Genomic DNA, 18,990 nt, shown 5'->3' on the forward strand with positions numbered 1-18,990 from the left:
CCTTGAAGTATTGTAGTAATATTGGCAACATCTGAGTTTTCTTACACTAAGATGGTAACTTACAAGGTTACCCAGCTCAAAATCAACAGGTTGGAGGATTGACCCCAGGTCCATCAGGCTCCCAAACTTACACCCCTCATCAATGCCACGCCACCAATGAGCTTTGGTTGAAAGAGCAGGGACAAGAAGGTGGAGAGACTGTCCATTGCAGGCACCTCCCCAGAGAGTAATGTGCAGAATTAACAGCAGAAACCACCCCAAGACGACTGCTGCCCCATGAGTAAGATCCAAGCAGGCATCCGATAGAGTCTTCCCTCACACAGGGATAGAGTCCTCTCTCACACAGGGACAGAGTCCTCTCTCACACAGGGATAGAGTCCTCTCTCACACAGGGATAGAGTCCTCTCTCACACAGGGATAGAGTCCTCTCTCACACAGGGCTAGAGTCCTCTCTCACACAGGGATAGAGTCCTCTCTCACACAGGGATAGAGTCTTCCTCTCTCACAGGGATAGAGTCCTCTCTCACACAGGGATAGAGTCTTCCTCTCTCACAGGGATAGAGTCCTCTCTCACACAGGGATAGAGTCTTCCTCTCTCACACAGGGATAGAGTCCTCTCTCACACAGGGATAGAGTCCTCTCTCACACAGGGCTGAGACCCCTGAACAACAAGAACAGCAGGTGAGACTGTGACAGGAGGATAGGACGACTCATCAAGGCTGCTCTTGGAGGAACCACAGGGTGCACTCATCTCTTGTTATTCAAGCAAGTGCTGCAAGCCTGTTCTCAGTCAAAGCCCATGGTACTGTCCTGGTCTCCAGGCCTGCTGTGCTGGAAAGCCCAGTAGAACCTAAGCAGGAAGTCTGTGGCAGACTGCAGGCCACCAGAGCACCTGCTGCAAAAGCTGGAGAACGCCCCTCCTGACCCCAATTCTGTTGTGATGTTGTAAGAGCATATCCCACTCCAAAAGTGCTGGGATTTAACCATTTCTTCTCAACAACAGAAAATGTGGAAGTGCTTTTCTGGAGATGAGAAAATGAAACACAACCCCAGTAGCCAGCCACCAACAAGGGCTCTGAGATCTTAGGGCCCAGCTTTCCAAGAGCTGAAAAGTCCAGTATTATCATGATGCTTCAACCCAGCCTTGCTTGGCCAGTGTTTAAAAACACATTATAATCTAGTGAAGCCAAATAAATCTGGCTTTAAATCCCAGCTCTGCTCCCTACTAATACTGTAGCTTTAGGCAAAGTACTTAACCTTCTGTGGCCCCAATTTCTGCTGTTTCAAAATGGAAATAACAACCTCTACCCTACTGGCACCTTGTGGGCATGATAGTACACTCTTCGCTGGGGCCACACAATGCCCTGCTATGACCCCTTTTGTGGGGCACTCATAATATCTCTAGCCACTGCTTGGGGTCAGCCTTAAACAATGATTTTCTGCACTAAAGCCATATATGATCTCAACCCGCTAGCCAAATGAAACAGACGCAGAGAAAGCCAGGGTGGGAACACTAAGTTGGCCACCCATCTGCAATATGCTTGAATCTCAGAGAGGATGATCCATTAGCTTCACCATCAACATCCCTAGTTCAAATGTAAGTGGTAAAGTGACCTGATAGCAGGTAATAAAGCAGGTGAGTGTGAGGCAGACAGCAGTTCAGAGAGCAGCTGGGTACAAGGAGGAATGACAACTGTACCTGGAGAACGGGATCCAACAGCCTTTGATTCTGGCTGCTGGGTGTCCAGTTCCCCTCAGCCTTTGCCCTACCTGAAGCCTGCTGCTGTCTTTGCCTAGGATCTTACAATAAGCTTCCTACTATCTGGGTCACAGAATGCTTTCTCTGTTCTCTGTGACCAGAGATAAAGTGGGTGGGAAGCCTCTGCCCACCTGGGAAAGAGGACACAAGGGAGCAGGGGAGCATTCACTGAGATTCTTTGTTAAGCCTCACCGAATGGGCGGGGAGGACTAGCCTTTTCCTTCAGTTGAAAAGGCTAAATATAGTTCCCAGAGGGGTCTGCCCTAAGAAACACCTGGCGTGTGTTGGGGAGGGTGCAAGCCATCCGTTATGAGTGGATGACATCTTTAAGAAGTTCCATGAAGGGCTGAAGATGCTCCTCAGCTGATAGAGTGCTGGCTTAGTAAGCACAACCTTAAATTCCCTCCCCAGCAACACCCGGACTGGCTGGTAGCCTTAGCCTATAACTCCCGCACTTAGAAGTTGAGCAGGCGGGTCTCAAGTTCAAGACCTTCCTCAGCAACACTGAGCTTGCCGTCCAGTGAGAAAAAGGGAGAAAAAAGTAATAAAAAGTCCCACAAGGTACAATACCAACGTCCAGAACTGCTAGTATTTTTATGATTTCCACCTTCTATTGAGTGGGAAAAACAACAACAACAACAGGAATATTTTCTGAGATAGAAACAAAGCCATGTTGGCTGGTTTAATCTCTGTGATAAATTTTGATTAAGGAAGGAGGGATAAATACTACCCAACATTCTTTTTTTTTTTTTTTTTCAGAGCTGGGGACCGAACCCAGGGCCTTGCGCTTGCTAGGCAAGCGCTCTACCACTGAGCTAAATCCCCAACCCCACTACCCAACATTCTTGAAACAACTCCACAGGCAACAACCAAACTTAAAAGCAACACTTCCCTCTACCTCCATCCAAATAATTTAGAAAATGGCAGTCGGACTGGCAAGCTCCCAGCCCTGGCCCCTGCGACAACACCGCTACTAGCCTACTCTCTAGCACCACGTCAATTTCCCTACAGCACTTTTAGGGTGCCTGCCCATTTAAAAGCTATCATATCACCTGGCTTGTGGCCCAATTTGTTCCATTTCATACCATCTGGTTTAAATATGTGAGTTCTGTATCGCAGCAGAATGGCTGATGGGTTTCTCCAAGCACCCTGGATGTGTGACTTGCTTCAGTGCCTTCCTCAAATCTGCATGTTAACTGAGAAAGTTTGTTTGCTGTATGTTCAAAGGCAGCAGCAAGCACTCCTGCACAAATCAAGCCTGGAGATGGAGACAGGGGTGCTCCAGCAAGTCAAAGCATAATTTATCTCCATTTACATTTTGTCAGGACCACTACTTAGGGGGCTCTGAGGTCAGGTGTCCCCATTAGTTTTTCCTTCAGCATCCAAAAGGACCAGGTTCAAACACAGCTGTTGTATGAACATGATATTTGCCTCTCCCTGGGCTGGGCTGGGCTGGGCTGGGCTGGGCTGGGCTGGGCTGGGCTGGGCTGGGCTGGGCTGGGCTGGGCTGGGCTAGGCAAGCATTCTTCACACCTACCCACTGGCTAGGAGGAACACCTGAGGAAGAGGGCTTGGGCTGCTGTTCACAGCTGCACAGTGCATACTCTATTTTCTTGCTGTGTAAGATTCAATGCCTTCCTGGCATTGAAAGGCAGGAGCTCAAGGCGGCAAGCAGTGAATCACAAGCTTCAAGGAGAGCCTTTTGTCTTTGTTTCTCCAGCCAACGGACAGAATCCGAGTTTTTTTAAAGTAGTAATCCTTCAGAATCTGAACATCTCAAGGTTGTTTCCAAACTCCTCGGCTAATGGTAGGAACACAATAAAAAGAAATACGGCTTATGAGGAACAAAGTTTTCTTTTACATAGAAATCCACATTCTGGGTGTTAGGGCTTTTGAAGATCTTTTCATTCCACAACACTTGTGTTACAGGAAGAAATGCAACATCAACAACGAGAGCTCATTTTCCAAGAGTTGGGAAGCACAGAGGTGAAGAGAAAACAGCAGCTTTCAACAGTCAGTGGTGTATTGGAATTGCTTTTCTCTGACATAATTGGTAAAATGGACAGAGTACATTTAATTCCTTATGTCACAAGGAGATTTCAAAAACCTCACTCAACAACACCCAGTGCTCTTTAAGGAGTCTGTGCGACTCCAAGTGGGAAGTTCTGTTGTTGGGAGCATCTCCCCAGGTTATCTTCTCTGCCCATCAGTGCCTCAGTTCAGAAATGGAGCCTAACCCGGGCATTCCATGGAGCCTGCCTGCCCTGCCTCTCACCTCTGCTGTCTGACCACAAAGAAGCTAGGCCAGTCAAACTCCTCACCCAGAAATTTCAATCAGATCAGAAAATGCCATTCGTGCTTCTCTCCCTGCTTCAGCGACTGAATCATAAACCTAGGAGAAGCTCACAAAAGGTCATTTAGCAAGGTGGCCTACAAGCCAGGGAGCCCGCACTGGAATTATAGCTATTGCACTTACTTGCACATTACTTGTCATAACTACTAGGATAACTACTAAGGTACCACTCAGCTGGTACTATGTTGAACCTTACAAGCACAAGGACCTGAATTCAACCCCTAGGATCCACATTTAAAAAGCTGAGTGTAGTGCCATGCACTTGTCCCAGCCCTACAGAGGTGGAGAACGGGTGAATCTTCATCTTCAGGCTCACTGCCAGCCAGCCAAGCCTACTTGGCAAGTGCCTAGCCAATGACAGTGCCTCGATTTAAAAAGCAAAGATATATAGACAGTGTCTTAGAAACAATATCCAAGGTTTTCCTCTGGCCTCTAAATGTACCTACATAAGCATGCACATAATATGCACATATGTACACACACACACACACACACACACACACACACACACATACACAACTACTGAGAAAACTAGGTATAGTAGTGCATACCAGCAGTGTTGAGACGAGAGTTCAAGGCTGGCTTTGCATAACATAGGAAGGTCGAGGTCATTCTACACTGTGTGGGCTGTTGTCTCAAAACAAACCACTGAAAGGTGAGAAGGCAGCCTGCTGGGAGAATACTCGCAGTGGGCCCTGCAATCACTTCCTAGCACTGCAAACAAAAAATTACTGGAAGATATACAAACTGAAGAACTACGGAGGGTATGGAAGAAATAAGTACTCTAGGGGCTGTGGAGATGTGGATACAAAGTCCTTGCTGTACACGCCTGTAGATCGAAGTTTAAGATGCCAAAAGTGCATGGCAGCCCACCTTTGGTTCCAGGGCTCACGGCAGACACAGGAGAGGCCAAGAGCAAGCTGACCGTAGACTAGCCATATGGGCGAGCTCTCGGTTAGAGCGAGAATGAAGAGGATGGAGAGTAATTAAGGACTGCACATGCAATAGCACATGAATGCATCTCTTCCCACCCACACGTGTACCCACCTGCGTGAGTACGCATACAAAAAAACTAAAAAAAAAACCAAAAAAACAAAAACAAAAAAACCACATACATACTAAGGAAGTCCTCTTCAAGTCAAGGGGAAAGTTAAAGGTACATGGGCAGGGACAACTAGAGACTAGCCACCATGGGGGCAGGACCATATCTGCTTTGTACCCTTGTCTCCCAGCCTTTGAGGGTCCCCAGATGAATGCTCAATGACTATAAGCCGGAACAGTATACAAATAAAATGGCTTCCTTTAACCGCTTGGAGATTTTGCTTATAACAAAGAATAAAAGACATGTCCTTCCCCTCAGACTCTCTACTGAAGACAACATTAATTCCACCTCCTGGAAGCCCTCCTAAGGGTGACAGAGAGGAATGCAAACCTCACAGAACAACCGTTCTAGGCAATAAATGATCAAACGCTACAGCGATAGCAAGCAAACAAATCTGTCACCTCACCCATTCTCTATGCTGACGCATTAGCTGGGAGTGAGCCTTTAAATAGATAATAGAACTGTGTAAGTCATCCCACAAGTTTGCAACAACACCTTCTGAAACATATATCCATTTGCTTCAAATGCCACCGCTTCCTAAATTAATTTTTTTCCTCTAACCACGTCAACCGCAATTACAATCACATGTCAGATCCATGTGGTCCAAGTGATGGACAGGCCCCTTAACCAAATGTATCACCACAGCAACAAAGGGGCTGGGTTTGCTGTTCTCTACCTGCCAATCAATTATTTAGCATGCCTATACTACAGTGACATGGTGGAAGTGAACATGTTCGGCAGGAGCAGACTAGATTCACCACACCAAAGAGCAAACTGGTCATGGAGCAAGGATACTCTCCTGGACGGTGACATACGGAGCACAGTATAAAGGGCTGGAGGGGAACTTTCTTACCTTTAAGCTTCTGCTTTAGAATTACATGAGCTTGTGAGCTCCCAGCTCTTGTTTAAGGAGGGAAAGAGATAAAGGGAGAGAGGGAGGGAGAAATCCAGGGACTTGGGGAAGGAAATCACATGAACTATATATACACCCTTTATCAAAGATTATTGGTAATATGACACAGAAGGCCAAAAGTTAAATTTATTTAAATTAATCTCCTATACCCTGGTTTTGGTTTTGGTTTTGGTTTTGGTTTTGGTTTTGGTTTTGGTTTTGGTTTTGGTTTTGGTTTTGGTTTTGGTTTTGGTTTTGGTTCCTATATTGTGGATTATTTCTCCTCAGAAAAGAGACTCAGTGACTGAGGAAATGTAAAGTAATCAGCAGCCAGCTGTGACTCTCCCCTCTTTCAACCTGGTCACACCTCCACTGACTTCCCCTAGATTTCTAAAGAGAACTTCAGAGAGGTTCCTGCTGCTACCTTGATAAAGGAAAAGTGTTTCTATCATACAAACCAGAAAGACATGATGTTAATTCCAGAGTGTCCAGTCACAGTGGAACATGCCTCAATGGCCAATACAACAGAACAGGTTGGCGGCCATCATTCCTTGTACCCTCAGAGATCCAGAGACTGTGCCAGCATTGAAAGGTGGAGTCAGTATTGGGACCAGAATGAAAGTCTTTCCATTCGTGTTATTGGTGTTTGTTTGTTGCTTTTTTTTTTTCACACAAACTCATCAAAAAGAGAAAGAATAAATGGTGGTAATCCTCCAAAAGATTCTAATCTATTTATACTAGATAATAATAAAATAAAGGTTTCATACCAAAAAAAGAGTTTTTACTTGGTTAAGAATAACTGACAGGCCTTCTAGTTTCCATCTGCCCCTGGAGCTGACCCTGTGCCTTAGGTCTTCTTACCCAAAACTCACCAGGGTACAGCTGGTCTCCCAAGAGTACTGACACACCTGAGAGCACAGGTAAGATCACCGCTCCTACTCAAATACCTGGCCCAAGACGGACCCCCTCCCCCAGAGCCCTCAGGACACAGGAACCAAGGAACACCCGGGGACAGGATCCTTCCTGTTTCCATCTGCATCCTGGAGCTGACCCTGTGCCACAGCTCTCCATACCCAAATTCTGCCCTGAGAGAGCTGGTCTACCAGGAGTGCTGAAACACTGGCTTACAGAAGGGACAATACAAAGTCAGAGACAGCAAGACCAGCTAACACCAGAGATAACCAGATGGTGAGAAGCAAGTGCAAGGACATAAGCAACAGAAACCAAGGCTACTTGGCATCCTCAGAACCCAGTTCTCCCACCAAAGCTAATATTGGATATCCAAACACACTGGAAAAGCAAGATTTGGATTTAAAATCACATCTTATGATGATGATACAGGACTTTAAGAAGGACATAAATAACTCCTTTAAAGAAATACAGGACAACACAGGTAAACAAGTAGAAGCCCTTAAAAAGGAAACACAAAAATCCCTTCAAGAATTACAGGAAAATACAACCAAACCGGTGAAGGAAATGAAACCATTTAGGATCTAAAAATGGAAAGAGAAACAATAAAGAAATCACAAAGGGAGACAACCCTGGAAATATAAAACCTAGGAAAGAGATCAGGAGACATAGACACAAGCATCACCACAGAATACAAGAGATAAAAGAGAGTCTCTCAAGGGCAGAAGATACCATAGAAAACATTGACACAACAATCAAAGAAAATGCAAAAAGCTCCTAACCTAAGACATCCAGGAAATCTAAGACACAATGAGAAAATCAAACCTAAGGATAATAAATATAGAAGAGAGCCAAGATTCCCAACTTAAAGCACCAGTAAATATCTTCAACAAAATTATAGAAGAAAACTTCCCTACCCTAAAGAAAGAGATGGCCGGTTGTGGTGGGGCACGCCGGTAGGATTTGCTGAAGGAGGCAGATGCAGGAGGATCACGAGTTCGAGGCCAGCCTGGGCTACACATTTTGGGGTTGGGGCTTTAGCTCAATGGTAGAGCGCTTGCCTAGCAAGCGCAAGGCCCTGGGTTCGGTCCCCAGCTCCAGGAAAAAAAAAAAGAAGAAAGAAAGAAAGGAAGAAAGGAAGGAAGGAAGGAAGGAAGGAAGGAAAGAAGGAAGAAAGAAAGAAAGAAAGAAAGAAAGAAAGAAAGAAAGAAAGAAAGAAAGAAGGAAAGAAAGAGATGCCCATAAACATCCAAGAAGCCTACAGAACTCCAAATAGATTGGACCAAAAGAGAAATTCCTCCCATCACATAACAGTCAAAACACCAAATGCATAAAACAAAGAAAATTAAAAGCAGTAAGGAAAAAAAAGTCAAGTAACATATAAAGGCAGACCCATCAGAATTATACCAGAATTCTCAAGAGAAATTATGAAAGCTAGAAGATCCTGGACAGATGTCATACAGACCCTAAGAGAACACAAATGCCAGTCCAGGCTACTATACCCAGCAAAACTCTCAATTAACATATTAAGATATTCCATGACAAAACCAAATTTACACAATATCTTTCCACAAATCCAACCCTACAAAGGATAATAAATGGAAAACTCCAACACAAGGAGGGAAACTACATCCTAGAAAAAGCAAGAAAGTAATCTTCTTTCACCTAACCCAAAAGAAGATAGCCACATAAAATAACTCTGCCGTTCCAGGGGTGGTTCTTTTTATTTCTTTACTTTTTTTTTAAGATAAAATTGTTTAGAGCCACAAAAAAAATAACTCTGCCTTTAACAACAAAAATAACAGGAACCACTATTCCTTAATATCTCTTAATATCAATGGACTCAATTCCCCAATAAAAAGATATAAACTAACAGACTGGATACGTAATCAGAACCCAGCAATTTATTGCATACAGAAAACATACCTCAGTGACAAAGGCAGACACTACCTCGGAGTAAAAGGCTAGAAAAAAAATTTTTTCCAAGCAAATTGTCCCAATAAAAGTTGTCATTCTAATATCAAATAAAATCGACTTTCAACCAAAAGTTATCGAAAAAGATAAGGAAAGATACTTCATACTCATCAAAGGAAAAAAATCTAACAAGATGAACTCTTAATTCTGAACATCTATGTAGGTTGATGTCATTATGCAGGTGAGGGCTGGCACGAGTTAGATCAAGGCCATGATTGGACAGTAAGGGAATAAGGCAGGGACAACGTTTTTGTAGGGAGGGAGAATCAAAATGGAGACGGAGAAGGACAACCCAGACTGATCACAGGGACCCCAAAGGAGGAGTTAGGGGAAGGACTGAAGGAGCTGAAGGAGCCTTATCTGGCATCAATGGGAGGGGAGGCCCTGTGAAGGCTTGTTGCCCCAGTGTAGGGGAACGCCAGGGTGGTGAGGCGGGAATGAGTGGGCAGGTAGAGGAGCACCCTCACAGAAGCAGGGTAAGGGGGTTATGGGACAGGAGGTTGGCAGAGGGGAAACTGGAAAAGGGGATAACATTTGAAATGTAAATAAATAAAATACACAATTAAAAAAAAAACCTGACAGAGCCCAGAAAAGAGGTCTCTAACTCACTGACAAATTAAAAGCCATGGGTAAAGTCCACAGAACCAATTCTTACACAGCTTCCTCTACGCTGTCCAAGATGCAGTCCTCTGCACTCTGTGTGCCAATACCTAGCGTAGCATAAGTTAGAAGTATCAGACTTTGATTAGACTGTAGGGATGACTAAATAATTTATTAAAACTGTAGTTTCCAGACCAGTAGTGTATTGCAGATATTAATTTTTGCTAAACATAAGCAATTTTTATTAAAACATCAAGATATACACTTATTTTATTGTTCATACAAAAAAAGATGTGAAAAATATTAAATATTTACCAAAAATAACAGTTTCTCCCTGGAAACTCATCTTCCTCAAGAAAAGCACAATACTACTTAAACTGAGATCTAGTGTGGCCTTTCTACCACAAATTGCTCCTCTAAGGGAATAAATGATCACTAAAAGCAGCAAACATTTACAAACACTTCACACAGCACTATAATTTTTATGTATATACCCACATAAAATAAAAGTATGTACCTTGGGGATCATTTACACAACCAAATGCCTTTCTGATTAGCATATTAAAAAGCTTAAGATAGATAACCTTTCACATCTGACAGCACACAGGGCACACGAAGGCTGAGTTATGACCAAGGTTCTGTTGCTATAATTGACTGAAAGCCTTTAGACAATTGGTCAGATACTCACCTCCTATTTTCTGTCAGCTGACATGCATGCAAATGCATATTATGAGACCCATGGAGAATAATACGTTTTAGGAAAGTCCCTCCACTGAAGATTTTGATTTTTGTCATTCTCTAACAACCTTGGTTGGTGCATAAAAGCCACAATATAAAAAATGATATCTATAAGCTGCCAGGGCTTAAACATGTGTCCCCTAAAGGGCCATGTGCTAATGGCTTGGTCCCCAGGAGAGACAGTAAATATTTTAAGAGGTAGGGTCTTATGAAACACCCATAGGCCATCGGGAGCATGCCCTTGACAGAGAGAGGAAGCTCTGGTCTTTCTCTTCCACTCTAGCTTGGATTCCTGGGTCCTGATGCAGGCAGCCAGCACCAGTGATGACCAGGCCTCCAGTTTGGCCACCCAGCACCTCTACCAGATGCCCAGAGCAATGAATCCACCCATGCTGGGATTATAAGCCCTGAAACCAGAAATCAAAACAAACCTTTAATAAATGTTTTTCTCTGCCTCCGTTACATTTATCATTTATTTCATTAGGAGACTGAAAGCTGAATAGCCAGAAGCAAAGTAAACTGTCTCTCCCAGACCGCAAGTGCGTCATGGGCGCTGATCACAGCATTCATGCTATTCTCCTGTAAATAGCATGCACTCTCATTTGCTGGAGAAATAAAAATTAGACTATACCACCAAACAGTACCAGTGCACTTACTTCTAAATATAGATCTTGTGTGTAAATTCTTCTTTTCAGATATCGATAGCTGAACAGACATATTTAATTGCTTTTAACAGCAAAAAGTATAAACTTCAAAATTGTGCAGTGAGTCATGTGACTTATGGGTCAGCCACATGTCCTATAACAACTGTTTTTTTTCTTTCTTTTCTTTTTTTTTTTTTTTTTTTTTGGAGCTGGGGACCGAACCCAGGGCCTTGTGCTTGCTAGGCAAGCGCTCTACCACTGAGCTAAATCCCCAACCCCATAACAACTGTTAAAATTGATACAAGCCAAGGGATGGATCAGTGGGCACAAATGCTCACTGGCAAGCCTGAGGACCACAGTTTGATCCTCAGAACCCACGGTGGAAGGAGAGAACCAACTTCTGGAAGTTGTAATATGATCTCCACACACTCCCGAGTACACACACATACGTTATACGCAAGAATGGAGTTTTTATAAATGGTACAGGACCATCAAGGAACAACTAAGGAACAGGCTAGAGTGACCCCAAGTTTTGTACCTCTTGATACAAAATCATGACTGTCACAAAGTCACTAGCATAACCCAACAGGTAAAGGAAAATGAAAGTCAGCAAATAGACTAACTAGGAATGTGACCCTTGACCACAACCCTACCTCGCTCCCAAAGCTAACGTGCTAGCTAATACAATGAGAATATTATGGTAAGACATAAAGCTGCCGGCGGAAAGCAGGGAGCATCAGGATGTGGGCGAAGGCTTCTCTCTCAGGAGGTTGACGGAGCTAGATGATGACCGCTAAGTCCGACAGCAACATTTAAATGCTCACCGAAGACATACTTAAAATGAGAAGCAAGTTGCAGAATGGGAGTCAAGAGCTTCGGAACACGTGTGGACAGGGACTTTCTGAATACAACCCCTACTGCTCAGGAAGTGAGGCCCACGGCAGGACAAGGACACCTCCTGAGATTAAAACACCTCTGCATTAATAGAAACAGCCAATGAGGTGCAAAGACAGTTTACAGACCAGGAGGAAACCTTCACAGCTGACAGAAGATTGAAATCTGAACATAGGAAGAGCTCAAAGACAAAACAAACAACAAAACACTAAACACGAAGTCCAATAGCATAGTCGATAAATGAGCTATGGACAGTTTTCAAAAGATTAACTGTAAATGGGCAATGAACATGACAAACTGGTCACCCTCACTAACCATCGGAGAAACATAAAATGAAACTGCATTGAGAATGTCTCTCATGTCAGTCAGAATGACAGCCATTAAGAAAACAAATGGCAAACGTTGGCAGGAATGCAGACCAAAGGGAACCTTTCTACGTTGCTGATGAGACGGTACCTTAGTCCACCCACTATGGAAATCAGTGTGGGGTTTCTCAAAAAGACACTAAAAATCAACAGATCCACCATGATCCAGCTGTACACCCCTCGTAGCTTGCCCAACTTACTTGAGTCAGCTGCAGGGCTACTTGGACATCGATGTCCATTGCAGTAGTGTTCACAGTGTGGAATGGAGCCAACACATGTGCCCAACAACACGGGGACACCACGGCAGAGCGATACCCACTTCTTACCTGTCTCACAACGGGTGTGGTTGGAGAGGCCACTGTTTGAAGCCCTTACAACAGGATTCAGCAAATCGAACGCGCAATGGGAGCTGCCAAATAAGGGTCACCCTCCACTGTTCTGAAATTAAAAGTAAACGCAGTTTTAATTGTATTGAAGAAAAATAAAGCTTTCAGCTCATTGGAATGAAATTCTCCACACTGGTAATCATATGGTATCTTAACTGCCATGCCTGCTGGTGGTGTTAGACTGTCGTGTAATTTAATATGTCGTGAATGTTTGGGTCGTAGATTTGTATCTGACAGATCACTTCCTATGTCTCTAGTCTCGAATCTCTAATGGGAAACAAGACTCAGCCACCCACAAAATGTATGCTGGATACCGTGGGGTCTGGCATCAGTTGCCCACTGCTGGTTGTAATGGTATGGAGCCCTCACACTTTACAAACCTGTCCCTCTGCTGTTTTGATTGTTTCTATTGCTCTGCTTCAGCTGTGCTCATGGGAACTCACTTTCGATCAACTAATGCTTAACATGGAGAGATGGACGTCTGAGTTTACAGAAGGAAATGTAAATGAACTGGTTAAACATTGTCTGTGTTCCTTAACAGATACACGCATGGCAGCAAGAACTAATTACAAGGAATGTTTCCACGAAACTGCTGGTATGCACTTGGAGTTTCCCATACATCATGGTGCTATGTCCCCATTTCCAGAACATCTTCCAGAAGGACCACAGAGAAAGGCACAGCACACACCACCTACTGAGAAACGTAAAGGCTAACTGACAAACCAATGGAACGCTGAGGAAAAAAGTAGCTTTTCTGTGCACTAAGTGTGGAAGAATGCAGAAGCGCAAACACCGGTGACAGTAACCTATACTTTACACCAAAGCAGAAGTGTGGATTGGCACCTTTAAGCACCAGTTCAAAGACACATTTTTCCCCAAGTAACATCACTTAAACAATAGAGTGGGATACGTTTTTTTAAAAGTTCTATATACAATTATTTTCTATGGTATCTGCTCTATTATATAAAAAGTAAGAGACAACTGTGAAATAGTTATTCCGTAGCCTTATTATCGCCAAATGTAGTTAAATAAAAAGGTTATAAAATGTGATGTATCTGTGTATATACTGTACATGTGGTATATGTCCTAACCCTTTTAATGCAGGTTTGAATTTGAAATTACATCATGTATACATATACTTTATCGTTCTAAATAAAGAATTTTATGCGCTGTTTTAAAAACAGGGCAGGTAAAGGAGAACAGTGGGGGGCTCGGAAGACAATCTCGATCAGCACATCACTGACTGGACAAGTGTTAACTCCACGTGGGGGGAGTGGATCCGCCCACTGGTAAGAGGATAAGGCACGGATGGTCCCCTGATCTACCTAAGCGATCCTAGCTGCAAGTTTGGACTAAGCAGAACAGTTTATTTCCATCTGCCAAGGGCGTCCTCCCAGGGTTGCAGCCTGATGAAGCCTGCACGGCCAAGGAGGGCAGCAAGGCCTCCTTCCATGCCCTCCATAGCACACCGTGTACTTACAGCACAGCACACATGCACGGTGGATCAAAAGCCCCATCTTAAAGCTCAGCCTGGTAGTTCCAGCGGTTCTTACGGTATTCAGTGCTTATAGGGCACTCACTAAATGCCAACTAAGCAGAAGGGTCAATAAATGGTATGTCAAGGTCCCAGCAAGGACTCTCAAGCCAAAATTCTCCTCTCGCTCAACTCTCCCATGGCTGGAAGGCAACCACTAGCGCCCACCACCTGTAAGTTCCCTACTGCTATAACCAGAAAAACCCTTAAAATGTTTTAATTTCTCATGAAAAGCTAAAATGTTAGGTCACTGAAATCCAATCCCCGATTGGAGGCTCCTTGGAAAGTAGAGGAAGGTCATGTGCTCATCACCCCGTGAACAGCAAGGCCCCCAGAACAGAAGAGGTTCACTTTAAGTGAAGCTGGTTAGGGGTTATATAGGAAGTCTCCATATTGCAATAGCAAATTTACTACAAACCTAAAATCATCTCAAAATAAGAAAATGTTTCTATCACTGACAACAGGCAGGACCCCAGGCCACATATGAAAAGAGAACACTAAGAGAAGCCAACCGTAGTGAGGAACATTGAAGAGCAGAGGCCTGAGGAGAAAGAACGAACCGTAGCTTCCAGCTCCTAACCTTGTCAGGGACCAGTCAAGCTTTACAATACCGCTGTTAGGAAAGTCCCGGGTCTCCCCAAAGGCCCTGCAAAGAAAGGTAAATTGTTCTCCCACCAAAGTGATGTTTCCAATTCAGACCTTAACATTCCTGGCAGAGGCAAACAACAGGCCAAAAATAAATCTTTTTATAATATATTTATGCCTAAAAACACAAAAGCCTTAGGAGTCTACAATACTATGTGATACAATACCTAGGGGTACTCTACACCACAGTACAGCACTGGAAAGGGATTCTGGGGGCGTGAAGCAACGACAGAGCCCCTGGGTACAGTCTACCTGCGTACCAGCCGTCTGTTGGCCACCATTACTCCTGCCCCAACCACTATAAACTTGTTTGTCAGCAGAGAAAGACAACAGAGGTAAATTTCACACTTCACACAAGAATGAGCTTTCAGATGCTGTCCTGGGTCTCCAAGGCCACAAGCCACATCTGCTAACGTATTTCCTACCATCCCTGGCTCAGTGCCCCATGAAGGTAAAGAGTTTAATCAATGCTTCCAGTGACAGCAAGAGCTAACGAGAACGCTTTCTTCCCACCTCATCTACTTTCCTCGCGTGATATTCATTAAGCATTCATTTGTACAAGGTTAGCCCTATGCTAAGGCTGCTTACATTCTTCCCAAACAATGTTAAATACACACCTCAAACTCCAGAGGAGAAACTGATCCTGGGACTGTCTGCATTTGCCTGGGGCAGGGCAGAAGGGGCAGATGTTTCAGAAGTACTGTTTCTCCAAAGTCAGGTATAATTTCTAGGGAGAGCTCCCAGGGACCAGTCTATAAGAGTGCACAGCAGGGTCTACAAGAGCAGACTGGCACAGGCCAACCTGGAGAGTCAGCCCTTACTTTGTTATGGGACGCTGTGGGCTCGGATCCCAAATGACTGATTTGGGAGTAGCCTATGAGTCTGAGCCTCTCAAGAGTACAGAGATGAAATGGTGACCCAGAGAGCCTCTCTATAAAGTACACTGTTGAGTTTCTGGTTCAGCCAAGGGTTCTGGATCAATGGTGTGCTGCTGATCACCTAGAGCGGTGGACCAACAAGGCAGCGTGTTCTCTCCCACCCCCCATCCCACGGCTCCAGCCTGGGGCCACAGCAACAGCAACTCTCCCTCAGTACCCACGCTGATGAGGATCCTCTAGATTGCCAGATCCTGCCAAAAGGCTGACTCTGAAGCCACCAAATGCGACACAACACTGGCCAACGGTAAGACCTCAATACACTTATCAGCATTAGACTGTTCGTGAAGTAGGGTCCCAGAGTTACTGCCCCTGTTTTGTCTCTCCTAGGCAATATATTTCCAAGGGTTTGCTTTTCATTTGTAAGTGCTGTATCTCTCAGCTACTCTAAGAGTAAATTAAAACTAAGTCGGCAGAGGCACAGGGCCGTGTAAAATTAGGAGACGGTGTTTGTTACACAGCTGCTACTTCCTCTTCCTCGTTCCATCTCTGTCTCTCCCCAGCCTTCCATGTACTTGCCTCGGTGAGGGCTTCCTCGCTGCTTGGCCCTCCTATGCCACTCCTCCAGCCTTTGCCTCAAACCAGTCCTTTTAGGTTTTATTTCTAGATTCTGTCTTCCTTTGAATCTTTCAGACTCAAAAATACCTCAGGAAAAAAACTCTGAATTCAACACTGCTCCTGTGTCCAAGCTCTGCAAAGGTTATCTTCGGCTTAAATAATATATAACATGCGCTCTCTGATGAATTCCAGCCTACACCTTGCTTTTCAGTTCCAGATGCCCTCTAGCTCTGGGAAGAGGCAAGACTGGTTCTCAGAGTGTTCTCAGACTCACGAGAGACGAGAAATAGAACCATTAGAACCTTCAGAACAAATACCAGGACTGGTGGTGTACAACATCTGCCTAGCAGTCACCAAGTCCTGGGTTTCTCTTGTTAACAGTCATAGATGCCCTTTGGTTTGTTTACTACCCTGGGCTTATTTAAAAGCTAGACGCAGTGCCATGTATCATAGCCTCAGACACTTGAGAGGCTGCTTAACATCAGGATCCAAGGCTAGCCTAATAATTATCAAATGCTAATAAATGTATATCAAATACTAATAAATGTATATCGACTAGAAGAAGGTAATAAAGTTAACTGGAGTTTAAAATTTTAAATGCAGTACTCTGACGTTTTAAAGTTGTCCTCTAAAATACCTGGTCTCTTTCTCACAGCATGTCTTCCCTTGAACACTCAGTGTGGCTGTCCCAGCGTAGAGGAAGGGCTGCTGGCACTGAGTGCCACCCTAGGTGGGAGACCTCAGCTACAATCAGCCAGCGCTTGCCCAACACTGTAGAAGTTTCAATTGTGCCTTAAATGCTAATAAAATGTCACAACAGATTTCTCCTTTGGAAAGATGAGAAGATATGCCTTCTGTCCTAGGAAGCAAAATTGGTTGGTAAATAAATTTTAAAAACAATCGCCACAGTTTCAAATCTCTTCCCAAGTGATTTTGCTGTTTTTATCTCTGCAATTCGGCATTCTTACGGGGATGTCTTTTTTTATTTAGTGAAAATACTTCCCTGACAAAGGTCATTGGAAACTCACTGGAGCCTTGCAGTCCTGGTAAATATTGTATTAACTATTCTTCCCAAAACACACCACCCTTCCCTATCTACTCACTGCCCAGGTCAATTCCCTCCCTCCACTTCCCAGAGCCCCATTTGAATTCTACCTCCCAATGCAGGTAGTACCTGCCCTTAGTTCAAGAACATGATTTATTAATGTGTATGTACTAGACTTTGAAACTTCATCCTTAGCTTTTGGAGGAGAGCATATGGCAAAACACCCTTAAAGAAAAGCCGCTGACCAAGTCTTGGCAGACTATCATTCTCCTGGGGGTAACATCATCTGTCCCACTTTGTCAAAAGAGCCTTCTCGAGTCTGACTCCTGATTCTTTCCATCTCTGACTCTAAGCAAATGAAATTGGTTTGCAGATGGTCCAGCACTCGGAAGATTATCAAATGGCTTCCCATTTTTAGAAACCCCAAATTATTCAGTGCTAGTCACAGAGCACGAAAGAACAGTTTTATTTGTGGCCACTCCGTTTATTATCAATGTCCTTGAACAACACACAATCTTGCCGGTCCACAGCACGCTGGGACAACTAACAGACCCCATTGGGTGCACACCAGGGCGTGCTGGAGCGGGGTCATTTCCCTGTCTTAATGCAGTCATTACACGGTTGGTGTCGGCCCACGTTCTCAATACAGTTAAAGAATTTAAAGGGTTGCTTCACTGAAACATTTGTTTTACTACATTAACTTCACATTTTCATCCTAAAATTGGACCAGGCCTGTTCTGTCACTCTGCACTTGTCCCTTATTTGTCTTTGAAGAAACAAGTAAAAAGTTGCAACTTCACTAAAACCTTAGGCAATGGAAAAGATGCTCGATTCCTCTGACCCACTTACCCAATCCAAGTTCCATTTAGTTGGGCGCTTCCCCACAAGTGTTCCCGGTCCATACTTAAGGTCCAGAGTTCTAATTACTTTATTGTGGCAGTGCCAGACACAGAGGGTCTCTGGTCCTCAAACATCTAGATTCTCAGATCCCAAATGGGTTCTGTTCTTGTCCTCCATATTACTAATTAGAATTCTGCTCATATTTGCTTTGAACATAAAATGGGAAGGACTCATGGGTGTGTGAATGTCAGACTTAAAAGTAAGTGTGCACTACGCTCTTTTTGGTTTTCTTTTCTTTATTTTTTTGTTGTTTTTTGTTTTTTGGGGTTTTCTGTTGTTGTTGTTGTTGTTGTTGTTGTTGTTGTTGTTGTTGTTTGAGGCAGTGTCTCCACCTAGCCCTGGTCATCCTGGAACTTGCTCTGTGACCACACTGGCCTCAAACTGAGAGATCCACCATCTCTTCCTCCTGGGTACTGGATTAAAGGCCTGTACCACCACCGCCCAGCATTCTTAGGGTTATATTCCAGCAACTGCCGACACCAAGTCAACCTCACCAATAGTAATTCAAGCACAATCATTTAAAAGCTACTCCACTCGATCTAGTAAGTCACCCCAGATATTTTTAAAACATATATCAGTGTATACATTTCTCTCAACTCACTTACCTGGAAGCATTGATTGGAAAGAACCTTCAGTGTTTAAACTGACCACTGACCATTTCCAGACTGAGGTTATTTTTCTGATGGCCATGAGTTGAACTGAACATGAATGGGCCCTTCAGCATGGGCCACAGTGTTCATTATGCGCATTAAGTATT

General features: G+C 44.0%; 1 protein-coding gene and 1 pseudogene across 2 annotated transcripts in view; both read right to left on the reverse strand.

Annotated features, from left to right (window-relative positions):
• Fhip1a (FHF complex subunit HOOK interacting protein 1A) overlaps positions 1–18,990 on the reverse strand; it is a 170,263-nt gene that overhangs the window by 121,983 nt on the left and 29,290 nt on the right. Inside the window, exon 2 of one of the 2 annotated variants that reach the window (XM_039102754.2) lies at positions 12,557–12,668. The exons of the other annotated variant lie outside the window; for it this stretch is intronic. The gene's annotated coding sequence lies outside the window, so the exon portion shown is untranslated. The remainder of the gene's footprint in view (positions 1–12,556; positions 12,669–18,990) is intronic. 2 annotated transcript variants of the gene reach the window in all.
• Positions 1–18,990, reverse strand: part of Alg13l-ps1 (ALG13, UDP-N-acetylglucosaminyltransferase subunit like, pseudogene 1) — a 161,585-nt pseudogene that overhangs the window by 39,494 nt on the left and 103,101 nt on the right.

This window comes from Rattus norvegicus, chromosome 2 (assembly GCF_036323735.1).
Source record: "Rattus norvegicus strain BN/NHsdMcwi chromosome 2, GRCr8, whole genome shotgun sequence".
Classification (NCBI taxonomy): domain Eukaryota; kingdom Metazoa; phylum Chordata; class Mammalia; order Rodentia; family Muridae; genus Rattus; species Rattus norvegicus.